This window comes from Mastomys coucha, unplaced genomic scaffold (genome assembly GCF_008632895.1).
Source record: "Mastomys coucha isolate ucsf_1 unplaced genomic scaffold, UCSF_Mcou_1 pScaffold21, whole genome shotgun sequence".
NCBI lineage: Eukaryota > Metazoa > Chordata > Mammalia > Rodentia > Muridae > Mastomys > Mastomys coucha.
The window spans coordinates 53237814-53253913 of record NW_022196904.1 but is presented as its reverse complement, the minus strand read 5'-3'; the positions used below and the strand labels follow the sequence as shown (position 1 = coordinate 53253913).

Genomic DNA, 16100 nt, shown 5'->3' with positions numbered 1-16100 from the left:
TGAAGAACAGAAGTAAAAATACTTGCTGGTGGGGTCCTTGGGAACTTGATGCCTTTATGTGAAACTAGCCTGTATTTAAAGCTGCAGAGAGCAGGGAGAATGGAGATTTTTTTCCTTGACAGTCTCTAGGCATATATCCTTGGGGACTTATCACTTGTTTGGATTTCTGAATTTTAATGTTACAATCCACATAGTGGGTGTTTACCTAAGGATCTCTCTATATATTACTTGGTACTACATTTTTTAGTGTGTAGGGTAAATTATAAGAATATTTCCAAATATTTTCCTGGGACAATGGGAGTTACTGCTGAATAGCAGGGTGGAACAGTTGTCCTAGATGCACCTGGAGATATAGGAATGGGTCTTTGTTAGCTGTGCTGGATGAACTTGTTAATTTATGTGATTGCGGTGGGGAGTTCTTTGGCAGGAAGGCAGGAGAAAGGGAAAGTTGAAAAGAAAGGTCAGCGATGGGAGAAGAAAGCAGATTAAGGCAAAGGAATAAATGAAGTAGGGGAAGATAATTAAAATGGGGAATTAAAGTAGGATGGTATAGGCAGGATTGGTATAGAGAGTATTTGGGAGTGGGGGTAGAGCTGAGGTGCTAGGTTTAGTACTGGAGTGATGATGTTTCCAGTCACGATACAGTCTAATCTGTGTCCAGCCCTAACTCTCTCTGTGTCTGATTAGGCAGGGCTGGGAAAAACACATTAAGGCAGGGAGCCAAATTGATATCTGAAAAGAAGCACTGTGAAGAATCATTTTCACCTTTGCCACTCACTAGATGCCGACTCTGCTTGCTTGTATCAATGGTTGTGGACAGGGTCATGTGTGAGCATGAGGCATAACTGTTCTTCCAAACAAAGTGCTACATCTGTATATGATTTGATTTCAGTGTGTGTTTGTCCATGTATATAGTTTCCCCAAATGCAAAACACTTGATTATTTAGGATGTCATGTTTGTTGTTCCTCTAGTCTCCTATCCCTGACCCCATACATTACTCTTGTTTTCTGGTCCACTTAAGGAGCCTTGTGTGATAGTTGCTAAGAGAAACCATACAACTTTAGACTGAAACCCCCTTCTTTCAATACACTAAGTTAGTGACTCCCTGTAGTTCATGGGCACAGTTGTCTTTGTAGCACCAGACTTGGCATCCATTCTGATAATCAACCCAGGAAATAGTATTCTGCTTATATAAAAATCTTCCTTTCCATAGGTTTAAGTCCCATTGGTAGAACATAAGAACTGTTCATATAAATGAACTTTGGTCCTTGGAACATCCCACATTTAGCTAAGGAAGTCACTGGACTTGATGAGTACAGTCTCTGGAAGGGCTGTGAGTCAGAGTCCATGTGCCTCATGACCTGTACCTAATATTTATAGCATTATTAGCAAAGAAACTTGGGGCATGAATGAATTTTGAAGTGGGGAGTATAAAAGGGAAAGAAACATCCTGTTTTCCACTGATGCTATAAACGAGCTCTTAATGTTTTTTTCTTTTTAAATAAGAAAGACGGTCATTGCAAATACTTCATAATAAAGGGATAGGTAGTGAGATGGCCAGTGGGTAAAGACTTTTCCATAAAGCCAGAAAACATGAGTGTGATCTCCAAGACTCACAGAGTGGAAGGAGAGTGATTCCTACGGTTTGTTCTTAGACCTCCATACTTGTACTGTGGCATGCATACACTCACCCCATACTACTACATACCCAGATAAAGTTCAGCCTGGCTTTTGACCTATCGTTCAAAATCTGAATGGCAGTAGACTAATTTGACATACCAACTTACTTTCTTTTAAAACAGTTAAATAACTTGATTTACAGTGTTATTGCATAGCTCCATGAAGATTTTGCTTAGAAAAGTCCCGAGTCACATATATAAAGGCTAACCATGTCTCATCTATGACCCAGCAGTAAAGAAGTGAGATATGTATACTACATACTAAATTATGGAGATTTCTTAATTAACTATAGACCTTTCCAAGAGAAGTAAAATAACCATTTTATCCCACCTTTTGCAAAGCTGCAAGTATTTCATTTAGAATGACAGATAGAGAGACAGACAGACAAGTAGGTAGATATACAGATAATAGAAAGATGATTAGATGTTATTCTGATTTTTCTGTTTAAGATAATGTACTTCTATCTATAATTGTTAGCAATAATACAGAAGTTTTAAGTTCCTCAGTGATAAATACATTGAAACCTCTAGTACAATGTCCTACTAAAAGGCTCATATTGATATAACACATCAATCCTATTCAGACTTCCCTAGTGTGCCTTATAATATTTATGTTTCAGTTGGATATTTAGTTAAATAAATTTTACAACTTGTGTAAGTTAATAGTATTCATGTTTACCACTAAAGTTAAGGATACTTAGAGTACAATCAATAAATACCCAATTTTGGAAAGAAGAAACACTCAAAATGTGTAGCTTAATATTATATCTCAAGAGGCTATGAAAAGAGGAACAATCCAAATCTCAAATTAGATGGAGGAAGGTCATAAAAAAGACATAAATCAAATAGAAGACAAATATCATTGAAAGAGTCAGCAAAATTTGATTTTGTTTTTTTCTAAATAAGCAGAATTATCTAATATTTGCTTATATTAACTAAATAGTGAGGTAACACAAAATCATAATAAAATTTCAGAAATTATAGCAGCCATCTCAGAAATACAAAGAAGCATAAAGGAATATTTGAACAAGCTATATGCCAATAAAATAGCTTACAGGAGACAAATAAATTCCAGGAAAATACATTCTACTAAGATTGAGTGAGGAAAAAAAAAACAGAGAACCTATGCTGACCAAAAATATAGAACGAAGATTAATTAAAAATCTCTCTACAAAAGAAAAACCCTGGACCACATGGCCTTGTGCCTAAATTATATCAATGCCCCACAACAGAAGTAACATTAATATTTCCTAAATCCTTCCTAAAAGATCACAGGATAGAATACTTCCAAATTTAGTTTACAAGTGCTGCATTCCTTTGATGCTCAAAATAAAGACACCACAAATTGAATAGAAGAGGCTGCCTTCTAGCACAGCCTTGATGAAAAATCAACAGATTGGCTTCAGTAGTACACTAAAAGTTGTACATTTACACAATGGAGTACTACTCGGCTATTAAAAACAATGACTTCATGAAATTCTTAGGCAAATGGCTGCAACTAGAAAATATGCTGAGTGAGGTAACCCAGTCACAAAAGAACACAAATGGTATAACCTCACTGAATAAAGACCATCCAGATACTGCCCCACTTGGGGATTCATCCCATATATAGATACCAAACCCAGACAATCTTGTAGATGCCAAGAAGTGCTTTTAGACAGAAGACTGTTATTTATAGTTGTCTTCTGAGAGGCTCTGCCAGAACCTAACAAATACAGAGACTGGTGCTTGCAACTAACCATTGGACTGAGCACAGGGTCTACAGTGGGAGAGTTATAGAAAGGACTGGAAGAGCTGAAGGGGTTTGAAACCCCATAGGAAGAACAACAATATCAACCAACCATATCCCCCAGAGCTCCCAGGGACTAAACTACCAACCAAAGAGTATACATGGAAGGACCCATGGCTCCAGCTTTATATGTAGCAGAGGATGGTATTATCTGGCATCAATAGGAGGAGAAGCCCTTGCTCCTGTGAAAGCTCGATTTCCCAGTGTAGGGGAATGCCAGGGTGGGTGGTAAGTTGGGAGTGGGTGGATGAGAGGCAGGGAATCCTCACAGAAGCAGGGGGATAGGGGATGGGAGAGGTGGGGATCTGGAGGTGAAACTGGTAAAGGGGATAACATATGAAATGTAAATAAATAAAATAGCCAATAAAACCAAAAGCTATCGCAGAGGTAGGAAAAAATCAATACCAGATCTTCCAGGTATGTAACTTATTAAAGTTCATGTGTAACTTTAGTTTAAATCCTCAAAGATTTTCTAGTGCACTTCGTGTTTCTTCACTGTGAGATGGATGCCACCTTACCCATATTCATGAATTAAATTTCATAAACCAAATAAAAAAAGAAAGTCCCATTTTACCCCAAAAGACAAGTTAGATGCAACATTACAAAAGTGACAGTAATGAAACATTGTGATACTGGTGTCAACATACACAGGTAGCTTAGTGGATGGAATAAGAGGCCAGATGTAATTCCAAAGATAGTCAAGCAATTTCCAACAGGGTGCACCAGCAAGATGCTCTGAGGAAAGGACAGTCTGCTCAATAGTGTTGTGAAGTCTGGATTTCCACAAGCACAAGTATAAAGCCAGAGCTTATCTTATGCTACACACAGAAATCAACTCATTGTGGCTAAAAACATCTAAAGGATACACCCAAAAGTGAGACTTGAAACTATGAAATTCCTAGAAGAAAACAGAAACTCATCTTCATGGCAGTGAGCTTGGCAATGGCCTGATAAGAGTTAATATCTAAGATTTAAACAGGTTCACAAAACTCAGTAATCGTGTGTGTGTGTGTGTGTGTGTGTGTGTGTGTGTGTGTGTTTGCCAACTAAAAATGGGCAAGGAAACTGGGTCTTGGGTCCAAAATATGTAAATGTAGCTACTTGAGTTGCCAAAGCAGGCAGTTTTCAAACTTCTGTATGGGCACCTTAGGAAAACTCTGTCCCAAAAATTAAAAAAAAAAAAATTAAAAGAATGTAAAGTGTTTGTCTAGCTCTAGGTTTGATGCCTAGAAACATTTTCAGCTCCCAAAATGGAAGTCTATTCTAGATAGATTTTCCTCTAAAATAGAAACATGAATATCAAAGAGGTTAGTTGAAAGTAAGTTAAATACCACTGTTCATCAGGGAAATGTAAATCAAAATGACTATGAGACATAATTTCATATCTGTTGGAATAGCTATTGTCAAAAAGTTTGTGACAAAATATGGAGTAAAAAGAACTTTTTTATCCATTCTTAGAAGATAGAGTCTTACAGTCATTGTTAGAAACAATAAAAAATATTGAAAATTCTGAGTAGAGTTTTTTGTTTTTGTTTTGCGAGACAAGGTTTCTCTATATAGCCCTGGCTGTCCTGAAACTCACTCTGTAGACCAGGCTGGCCTCAAACTCAGAAATCTGCCTGCCTCTGCCTCCCAAGTGCTGGGATTAAAGGCATGCGCCACCACTGTCCTACTTCTGGGTAGATTTTTGAATGAAGTAAAATCACCACTCTTAAAATTATCTGCTGTGGTCTACTGCATCATTACATGTAGGAGCCAAAATATAGAAATGATGTGACATATGTTTTAAAGTTTTGAGGGTGGGGGTGGGGTTGGGACAGGGTTTCTCTGTATAGCCTTGGCTGTTGTAGAATTAGCTCAGTAGACCAGAGTAGCCTGAAACTCACAGAGATCCTCCTGCCTCTGCTTCTTGAATGGTGGGATTAAAGGCATGTACCACCAGTGCCTGGTATATTAATTTCTTTTCACTTGCTGTGATAAAATACTGTGAGCAAAGACAATTTAAGTAAGGAAGGGTTTACTTGTGATTATGGTTCCAGGGGAGAGTCCATAATGATGGAGGAGAAATGAGCACTTGGTTGGAAAAAGAAGCTAAGAAGTCACAGTTTAAATAACAAATAGGAAGCAGAGAGTAAAGTGTAAGGAAATCAAGGTAGAAACTCTCTAGGCTTCTCCATTAAAGGTACACTTCCCATCATCTCCCTAATAGTGACACTAACAGCAGGGCATTCTCATTCAAACTGACACTGGTGGTGGTGGTGGTGTGTGGGTAAATGTGTATGTGAATGTGAGTGTGTATGTGTGTGTGTGTGTGTGTACACATGTGCATATGTGTGCCACATTGATTTTAGCAAAGGAGGCAAGCTTATAATTTACCACATTATCGGTGAACATGGAAGAAATTGTGTTCATTAAATAAGTTAGAAAGTAAAACATTGAATGATCTCATTTATAGGTCAAATGTTTACAAAAGCCAAATATGTATAAATGAATACTAAAATAAGAAGGGTAAAGGTGAAGAAATCAGTAAATACAGGTTCAGGAACAGGAAGTAGCAGATACACAGAATGAGGAGGTCTGGATGCTTAATAAATAACCAATAGTGCCATACTGTGTTCAGAATTTTATTAGTGACTAGGCTGTGTCTGTTCTGTCATACATGCACATATGAATAACCAGGTGAGAAGCTACATGCTAATCTGGTTCAATGACCACTTTACTATTTATAATTATCCCATATATCATTTTATGAATCTTAAGTATGGACAGTAAAATTTATGTTTTAAAACTCCATTATTATGTATGTCTTAGTATATACAATCAAGAATAAAATAAATGAGAATTTGATTCCCAATGAAACTGAGCTTGAGTATAAGGCAATATGATGTTATCTATAGAATTTCTATTGACTCACCTTTAGAAAGTTTAACTTTATTTGGCTCTTCCACACTGGAAAACAATTTCCTTTACAACATCACAATGGGGCATTTGCCAGGAGGCCAGAGCCACTTCAGCAGGCACAGGAGGGTGTGCTTCAATCTCTTCTTCTTCACAATGACTCTACACATCCAGGCAACCTGAAAGTACTTTTTGTAAAAATCTGATTGTTTTCTCCCTGAAATATCTTCCTTCTCTATTGTGAATGCACTCTTCTTTGATGCCAAGGTAACAGCTTGCCTAGAAACATAAGTTCATAGCTCTGGTGTAACTTCTGTGAGGTCTACTGGGTGCTCCAGGCTGTGGGCACATGTGCTACTTGGATTAGAGTATCCTTGAGGTCTCTTCTCACTTGAACTGTGATATCCTCAATCTGTTATCCAATATGGGGCCTGTGTACAAGACAGGGCATGAGTCTTGTGCTTGAATCTTCTGTGGATGGACAGAATGAAATATTCTGAATGAAAAATGAACAGGTAAACATATCTAAAAATGAGATTTGCATTGTATCTGAAGGCAAGCATAAGGCCACATTCATGGCAATAATTTCAAATAAAAAACCATACATTTGTGTTAACTACTATCTACTGCATAAGGATTGAGAGATACACTAATTTTGGAGTATTTAAATATGTCATTAGAAATAGCTTTTGCTCTGTTCCTTTAGTAGGATAGTAGTAACACAGAGACCCACTACTGCACAATGTGCAGAGAGGGAGAGACTTTGGAGTACTCAGTTCTAAATGGGATGTCTTCATCAAATTTCCCTTCTCAAGGCTCAGTGAGTTCTGTAGAAGAGAAAGTGGAAAGAATGTAAGAGACAGAGGTGGTGGATGACTCCAGAGTGACAGCATCTTTCAGACACAGTAAGATTGACACACATGTGAAATCATGGAGACTGTGGTAGCATGCAGAAAACCTGTACAGGTACAAACCAGATGAGATCCTAGTCCTGAGAATGGGAAGTGACCATAAAGTTTCAAGTTATTTGCCATTGTTATCTACTAGAAAAGGAAAAAATCAGTTTTCTTCACTGGAGTGTTTCTGGGTATATCAATCATACTCCAGAGCAAACCCCATGCCCAGCAAGTAGCCAACACAAAATAGATTCCATATTTGTGTGTGTGTGTGTGTGTGTGTGTGTGTGTGTGTGTGTATGAGAGAGAGGGAGGGAAGGAGCAAGGTTTTATTTTTCAATTTTTAAAAATTTTATTTAAACTTTCATTTTATACTCCAAATTTTATTCCCCTTCCTGTCTGCCCTCTGACTGTTCTACATCCCATACTTCCTGTCCTCTGACTCCACAAGGATGTTCCCATCCCCGTACGGCCCCACCCAACCAGACCTCTAAACTCCCTGTGGCCTCCAGTCTCTTGAGGGTTAGGTGTATCTTCTCTGATTGAACCCAGACCTGTCAGACTTCTGCAGTATATGTGTTGGGGGCCTCATATCAGTTGCTATATGATGCCTGGATGGTGATCCAGTGTCTGAGAGAACTCGGGGGTCCAGGTTGAGACTGTTGGTTTCCTACAGAATCGCCTTCTTCCTCAGCTTCTTCCAGCTTTTCCCTAAATCAACCACAGTAGTCTGTGGTCTCCAACACCCCTTTGCTTGGGAGCGACTTGGAAGCTGGGGCTGGACACCCACTGTGTGGAACCCTGACTGCTGTTCCTTAGATCAAAGACTGAGCAGGTCTCATGATTATGTTAAAGGTTTGCCGATCTTCCTTTCAAGAACTTCCTCTGGTCTGGTGTTAATGGATTTTCTCCTGTTTATGTTAGATGGGCGAGCTTCGATTTCCTCTGGGTCTGATTCCTAAGCGTAACTATAAATACTGAGTGAATTACAGTAAAGGTCTCTCTCATCAACACATCTCATCACATCTACCTGGCGTCCGTGTCTTTCCTTACTAACCGTTTGCCTTCACAGGACTCAATTAACCCAGTTCGTGAACACCCACGGAGGAAGAGAGACTGTGGGACGGTCTCCTTCAGTAGTCAGCAGCTTCTGTCCATTGGATGGATGTAAATACCTGCATCTGACTCTTTCAGCTGCTTGTTTGGCCTTTTGGAGGACAGTCATGATAGATCCCCCCCCCTTTTTTTGAGCACTCCATAGCCTCATTAATAGGTTCAGGCCTTGGGGCCTCCCCATGAGCTGGATCCCATTTTGGGCCTGTTGCTGGACCCTCTTTTCCTCAGGCTCCTCTCCATTTCCATTCTTGCAGTTCTTTCATATAGGAACAATTATGGGTGAGAGTTTTTGACTATGGGATGGCAATCCCATCCCTCACTTGATGCCTCGTCCACTGGTTGGATTTGCTGAAGGAGACAGAGGCAGGAGGATTATGAGTTTGAGTCTAGATAAGCTTTTATTTTTTTATTTTTTTATTTTATTTTTTTGTTTTTTTTCGAGACAGGGTTTCTCTGTGTAGCCTTGGCTGTACTGAAACTCACTCTGTAGACCAGGCTGGCCTCGAACTCAGAAATTCACCTGCCTCTGCCTCCCAAGTACGGGGATTAAAGGCGTGCACCACCACCGCCCGGCAAGCTTTTATTTTTTATCTTACTGTTTTTTGTTTTAATTTTGGCTTTCTTTTTATTTTTGAAGAGAGAAAAAGAGAGAAATGGAAGGAGAGAGAGAGAATGAAGTTGCATGGGTAGTGAGATGAAGTGCATCTGGGAGAAGTTGGGGAGGTAGAAAACATGATCAAAATGTATTGTATGAAAATTTGAATTGAAAAGAGAATAAATACTCCCATGAATCACCCCATTCCCAACCTCATACACTTGTTAAGATTTCAGATACAAGCCAACCAAATGCATGGAAAGTAATATGTAAATAGATATTCAAAGAATGAAAGAATATTCTGGTAAAAAATGAAAAAGTTTGAATGAAAAAAATGAATGATATTTGAATGTTATGTCTCCCGAGCATTAAATCAAGGAGTATTTATTGTGGGCAGATCTACAGCCTTACACTCACCTCAAAGAGATTCTCAAAGCTCACATAGTAGCCTTGGAACATATTGGTTTTATGGCGTTAAGTGTTTGGCATTAAACATCCTGCTCCAGCCAATACTGAGTTTCTCTTCTTAGTGCACCACAGTTCTTCCATTGTTTGCTGTTCCAGCTTCAAGTTGAACATTCTGATGGTGTGTCTTTGTTAGAGGTTATCATCATTTCAGTGTCATTTGTCTTTGCTGAGACACCTTTGCTTTTTTCTGGTGGAAAAGATTGTCTTTCTGTATCACAAAGATAAATCATGAGCAGCATTTATTATTGTTGGCAGTACTGGAGAGGTGGGGCAGAAGGGAAGACTTATTTTGAGGGACATTCCCCCTCAAAATAACCCCTTCTTTTCTGGGAGGTAATCCCTTCTTTTCTGGGAGGTCTCCCAAGTTAGTTAAGACTTTTACCATCTATGATTGGAATAGGGGGGAGCATTGTGGTATAGTAGACAGATAGACAGGACTCAGTCTCCCTTTCTGTAATCAGTAGAACAGACTTTTGTTGAGTGGGTTCTACTAGGCAGCCAGAAGTCTCTGTTATGATGGAAAAGAAGATAGAAGACAAACAATGAGGAAACACAGGGATCCATTGTTCAAAGAGCTCACAGTCAGAAAATAGGGTGTCCTTCTTTTGTTTATAATAAAAACCTCCATTTCATGCAGATAACAAACCCTTCTGTAGGGATAGTGTTAGAGTAAGATTTGAAGCTCACTAGACCAAACAGTCACACAGAAAATGATGGACAAATGGTTTTGAAGGAAACTTGTCATCTTAAGTCTTATGTAAAGCTGTGAGCCAAATAAATTCAGAAAGGCAAAGCTGAGTGGGTTTCATTCTACTTTTATAGATAGGGTAAGGAGAAGAGAAAAATGAAAATCGCATTACTAAAATTTGTCCTTCTGACCCTCTCCCACACCTGTGTTTTCTCAAAGGTGGAATGATAACATTCAATCTGCTTGGCAATCTGCTCTGAACTTTAATGAATCTTTAATATAACTAAGTCTCTATGCTGTCATTTTGCTGGGTGCAGAATGGATTAATTCAATGCAGTCTGGTTTAATTATCCTCAAAAACCTATGAAAAGCATCTGCATGTTTCTGAACTTTACTTATTATATTTATTATCTCATATCTATGTATGCCTTTATTGAGTTAGAAGTAACTTCTAGACATTACTTTGCTGAATAATATACTTTATGCAGATTGCCAAATCAATAAGTTGTCTATGGTGATTTGTATTCTAGATAATGCTCATCACTAGGCCACACTGGAATTATCTCTTCGCAGCATGTTATAGGTATACTATCCCTGTGAATTACTGCCGATTTCAAAGGACTCCCTTGAACAAACCCACAAGTGTGATATAGACTGCCCTCCCATAACAATGACCATACAATACAAGAAGGATGAGACAAAGATGTTTCGATCTGAGTAGCATGGGAAAGTGGTGACACAATGTCATTGAACAATATCAAGCTTTTAATCTCTCCCTCTCATGTAGAAAGAATATGTCATCCCTGGGAACTGTAATGACACTCACAGAGAAAACAAAATGTAGGAAGGAAGGATGAACAGAGGATTCAGTAAAAGCATCACATCCTTTAAATTACTTAAATTAAGCAAAAACATTTAGCTGGTATCCTCACTCAAAATGAAGTCTCTTTCCCTCTCTGGTCCCTGAGTGCTGGCTCAATGGTAGGACTCTGGTAGAGATGGAACAGCAGGATTCTGGGTCTTGCTTAGTGCCTTAAAACTCTTTGAACAAATGTGAACAAATCAATTAAGTTTCCCATCTGGAACCAGATACAAAAGCTTGCCAGGTCCACCTCACACAGTGTTACAATTCCCAGTGAAAGTTGTTATTAAATTAAGGGGTTGTGATTAAGACCAACTGGCGTGACTGTCTGGGCTTGGTTCCCCTCCAGAAATGATTAATGCTAAACTTGTTTAATTAGTTTTTCTTTCAGTGATGTGAAAGGCTACTTTCATGAGGATGTTGGACCATGACTGCCGTTGGCTGCGGTTATTGATGCCTGGGCTGTGACATACTTTTGTAGGTCCAAAGCATCACCCTTAAGAACTATCCAGAAAAAAAAAATCAAGATTTTCAAAAGAAATAATCACCTAGTACAGTTAAGAATGAAAAGACAGGATATTTTCATTACACAAGATGGGAACATGAGTTAGAGGAGACTGGGCTGTTTGTAAATCACAAACAATTCTGTTTGTAGTTACCTCTGTTACCTATGCAGCTATGTAAGCAATGGAGTTAAGTAAAATCTGTAGGCATTTTGAATATAGTCACGTGCTTGGAATGCTTTTTACTAAACCTGCTAATATCAGAATTGACAAGATAAGAGTACCTTCTCTTTCCAGGAAGCAATCAATAATTAGGAGAAACAGGAGTCTCAGGACTAGTGAAGGACTAAAGATATGAAGATAGGAGAGCTGGGATCAGTGCTAAAAACAGAAATCCTGGACAGAGCAGGAGATGGGGCACTTAGACTTTTAAATTCATGACTACATTTTTCAATTGTTATGTTGTTTTTATTGTACTCCTTTTTTTTATTTCTTTATTTATATGCGAATTTCTCCATTCCCAGTTTCCCCTCCAAAAAACAAAAAAAACAAACAAACAAAAACAAACCCCTGTTGCCTCCCCACTCCCCATGCCTGCCACCCCGCCCTCTCCCACTTTCTGGCCCTGGCATTCCCCTACACTTATTGTACTCCTTTTATAGGCAAAGAAACCAGGGCTTAAAGAAGAGTTGAGTCACTTGTAGGTTTTCAGTTTTTGAAAGAGGGTCTTGCTGGCTCTGAACTTGTCATCCCCCTTGCCAGAATACTGGAACTATAGAAATATGCCACTTGGCTCATGAGTCTTCGGTAGGTATTTACACACAATCTACAGGTGTTCAAAGTAGGGCTTTCTGTGCTCTTCATTTGCCAAATACAAAATTCCTCTACTAAAATCTGTAAGTCTTAAAAGAATGATTCACTAAAAATCAAGAAATAGATGAACAGTACCAGGGTTTCAAATAAAAGCACAAACATTTTTGAGGGCCATAGAGTAGCATCATAAAATAAACATGTATTTGGTGTGCACTGAGTGTCAGGTGCCATCTGAACATTTTGTACACTGTTTAAACAAAATGGAGCACGCACAGCTGCCAGAGCAGAGTATGAGCTTTTGCCATGATTTGAGGTTCACTTCTCATTCACCTTACACGTCTTCTGATTTTTGCGTTACCTTTTACTGCCTGGCAGATGTGAACAGATATAAAATCACACATTAAATGGCCCACCTACAAACACTGGGCCAGATGCAATAGGACATAAACACAGTCGCCAAGCTGGATCTGGTTTCAAGGGAGCAGCTATTCCTTTTAGGCACAATCAGAAATAGCAGATTATTATTATTACAGGAATACTTTCCATACATGTCTCATGCCCCTTACCTCCATCAAACTTACAGTACCAGAAAGAAGGCTCAGTGAGATTAAAGGACCTATTGTAAGTTATAGCCAGTAGGATACAGCTTGACCTATACCCTGGGAATATGTACTTCTTTCATCATTTACTTATTTTTAATTAACAAATAGCTTAGATGTAGTATTGGTGTTAGTTTTTCTTTGAAGGTCTGGAAGACTTCTGTGCTTGAATTTATTTGTCTCTGGCTGTGTTTCCGTGGGAGATTTTTAATTACTGCTCCTATTTTGATGGTTTTATGGGTCTATTTAAATTATATATACTTTGCCTTGATTAAACTTTGGTAGTCTGTTTACATCTAAAAATTCACCCTTTCTCTTAAAATTTATACTTAATAAAAATTTAAGTATGTCCTCATGATTCTCTGGATTTCCTCAGTGTCTGTTGTAATGTCTCCTGTTTCATCTTTAATTTTTTTAATTGAGAACTTTTTTCTCTTTCTGTTGATTTGGCTTATTAATATTTTGAAAGAACAAATTCTCTCTTTTATCTATCCTGTTTGATTTTCATTTCCTTTTAGTTAATTTTAGCCCACATTTTGATTATCTCTTCCTATCTTCTCTATTAGAATATTTCTTGTTTTGATTTCAAGTATATCATTACTTTATTCTCTACAGATCTCTCAAATTTGTTTGATAGACATCAAGTGATAAAACTTACCTCTGAGGACCGTTTTCATTGTCTCTCATATATTTTTGTATCCTATATTGTATTTTCCTTCAATTCTAAGCTATTTTAAATTCCCTCCTTGATTTCTTCTCTGACTCTACTATCATTCAGTAGTGTGTTATTTATGTTCTATGAATTTGTATGAGTATGTATGTATGATAAGTATGTATTGTATGAGTATGTGTTAGTTTGTAATATCTATAGTTTCAATTGCTATTGGTCACTAGGTTATATCATTAATATAAGATAGAAATGGAAATTTATTTCAAATTTTGTGTATTTATTGAGACTTGATTTGTGTTCTAATATGTGGTTAATGATTCACGGAATGTCTACAGATTTATATATCATCATCATACATCATACTATATGTCACTTATCATAAATCATATTTTTATTGTATATCATGTCTCATTTTATATCATTATATATCATAATCATTCATCATATATCATACATTATTTATAATATTATATTAGATATAGTTATATTAATTATATTAAATCATATTAATTTATATTATATAAATTATTACTATATCATATATAATACTCTATTATACTTTTATATATATTAACAATTAAATAGCAAGGGTCTGGAATTTGGAAGAGAGCAATGGAGTGCACATAGGAGGGTTTAAAGGGAAGAAAGGGAAGGTGAAAATGGTACAATTATGTTATAATCCCAAAAAATATTTAAAAATTTTGCTAGAGTTCTTTACAGAAATTGTAAATATAACCCAAGACTTTGCATAAAAACATAAAACAACCTAAGATAAGTCAAACTCAAAAAATATGAACAATAGCAGAACTTCTGTAACTATCACTATTTTTTAATCTTAAACTATAGTACAGAACTATAGTAATAAAATAACATGATACTTGCATAAAAACTACAATGAGCAAAGGAAGAAGTTGAGGACCAAGACACAAGTCCACATACTTTCAGCCACCTGATTTTTGAGAAGGAACCCCATCAATGGGGAAAATATGGAATCTTCAACATTTAATACTGGTCAAATTCAAATAAAAGATCTAAACTATATCTTTATTTCTAACACTGAAGAAAGCTCCAATAGTTTAAGAGACTCAACATAAGATCTGACATCCTGGTACTAGAAATAATAAAGTACTGGAATAGGCAAATTACAGGAACAGGAAAAATCTGTTCTCCACAATAAGACAAACTTGTTTAAATATCACTTTCCATCTCTTGGATAAAATACTGTGATGAGATGGTCATCTTTTAAGAAGAAAAAATTAGTTTGTCTCATGGTTCCAAGGATTTTATTTCGCAGTTTGCTAAATCTGTAGATTGGCAAACCATCCTGTGGGAGAACATAATGGAAGGAATATTTGGAAGAGTGATGTTCTGCCTCATAATAGTTAGGAGACAGAAAAAAATGGGGCCAACGCCCTAATATTCCTTTTATGGGCACTTCCCAGATTAAGTATCTTTCTCTACATGGTATATATGTTCAGAAATAAATAAACACTGTTTCTCTTTTGAAGTTATGTAAATATATGTCTCCTTGTTTTAGGCAATAAAGATCTATCATCTTTAAGTGCTCCTTGGCCTTTCCAGATTCCTCTGTTGTGCATTCTCTGTTAAGCTCTATATCCCATTTTCTTGATTGGGTTGTTTGGTTTTTTGGAGTTTAGCTTCTTGAGTTCTTTATATATTTTCAATATTAGCCCTCTATCTGATGTGGGGTTAGTGAAGATTTTTTTTCCTAATCTGTAGATTGCTGATTTGTCCTATTGACTGTGCCATTTGCCTTAAAGCTTTTTAGTTTCATGAGATCCCATTTATCAATTCTTTATCTTAGAGGCTAAGTTATTGGAGTGCTGTTAAAGAAAATTTCCCCATGCCAATGAGTCTGAGGTTCTTTTCCACTTTCTCTTCTATTAGATTCAATGTATTTGGTTTTATGTTGAGGTCCTCAATCCACTTGGACTTGAGCTTTATGCAGTATAACAAATGTGTATTTATTTTTATTTTTCTACATATCAACTGCCACTTAGATCAAGAAGCATTTAAAGAAAAGTTCAAAGTACTTAGTCAACAGGGAAATGCAAATCAAAACTACTTTGAGCTTCCACCTTACACCAATCAGAATGGCTAAGATAAAAAAATCAGGTGATGGGGTGTTGGCAAGGTTGTTGAGAAAGAGGAACACTTCTTCATTGCTGGTAGGATTACAAATTGGTACAACCACTCTGGAAATCAATCTGGAAGTTCCTCAGAAAACTGTAAATAGATCTTCCTGTAGACAGTTATACCACTTTTGGACATATGTCCAAAAGATGCCCCACCATGTCACAGGGTCGCATACTCTGTTCATAGTGGCCATATTTGTGATTGCCAGACGCTGGAAATAATCCAGATTTCCCACAATGAAAAAAAGTGATAGAGAAAATGTAGTTCCTTTACACATGGATACTATTCAGCTATTAAGAACACCAGTCAGAGTGGCTAGGATAAAAAACTCAGGTGACAGCAGATGCTGGAGAGGTTGTGGAGAAA

General features: G+C 37.3%; 1 long non-coding RNA gene across 1 annotated transcript in view; it reads right to left on the bottom strand.

Annotated features, from left to right (window-relative positions):
- Positions 1-9566: 9566 nt before the first annotated feature.
- LOC116100554 overlaps positions 9567-16100 on the bottom strand; it is a 37610-nt gene continuing 31076 nt past the window's right edge. Inside the window, exon 3 of the long non-coding RNA XR_004122628.1 lies at positions 9567-9650. This is a non-coding gene — a long non-coding RNA (uncharacterized LOC116100554). The remainder of the gene's footprint in view (positions 9651-16100) is intronic.